Genomic DNA, 632 nt, shown 5'->3' with positions numbered 1-632 from the left:
TCTAGGATAGAAATTTGTTATACTTTTTGGACCGACACTATGTCTACGGGGTCACTAAGGTTAAAATCCTACAAAATAGATCCATGGCTCAGTGGTAGAGAATTTGACCGGTCACCCGTTTGAACTTGGTTGGGCCCTTTTATTTTGGACAGACACTTTTTACACTTTTGGATTGACACTATGTAGAACGAGTCACTAAAGTTGAAATCATGCAAAATGTGTCCATAGCTCAGTGGTAGAGCATTTGACTGCAGATCAAGAGGTCACCAGTTCAAATCTGGTTGGGCCCTTTTATTTTGGACAGACACTTTGTTCGATTTACTCCCGACCACCGAGTGTCTAAAGGGAAAAAAAATAAGAATAATTACCGATTCCATGTACATTAAGAAAAGAGTGTGGTATCCAAGCACCCACTATGAACATGGTTAAAAACTTACAATTAGTCAACTTTGTACTCACTCCATGTTTTCCATATCTTTCATTTAACTAAGAGTAGTTGCCCATCTTACAATTAAACAACACCAACTAATTTTTATGTTTTAAAATTATTTTTTTCAACATTTCCCTTATTTTGTACTATGAACCTATAAACTCTATTTCAAATATTTTAATTATAACCTATAAACTCTTTT

General features: G+C 34.8%; 1 non-coding gene across 1 annotated transcript; it reads left to right on the top strand.

Annotated features, from left to right (window-relative positions):
- Positions 1-218: 218 nt before the first annotated feature.
- TRNAC-GCA (transfer RNA cysteine (anticodon GCA)) lies at positions 219-290 on the top strand. The gene has a single exon. It is a non-coding gene; the product is annotated as a tRNA-Cys (tRNA).
- The last annotated feature ends 342 nt before the right edge of the window (positions 291-632 follow it).

The sequence above is a fragment of the Cucurbita pepo genome, chromosome 16 (assembly GCF_057944985.1).
Source record: "Cucurbita pepo subsp. pepo isolate OVF chromosome 16, ASM5794498v1, whole genome shotgun sequence".
Lineage (NCBI taxonomy): Eukaryota > Viridiplantae > Streptophyta > Magnoliopsida > Cucurbitales > Cucurbitaceae > Cucurbita > Cucurbita pepo.
Note: the sequence above shows the minus strand (reverse complement) of the source record. Positions and strands in the feature narration are given on the sequence as shown.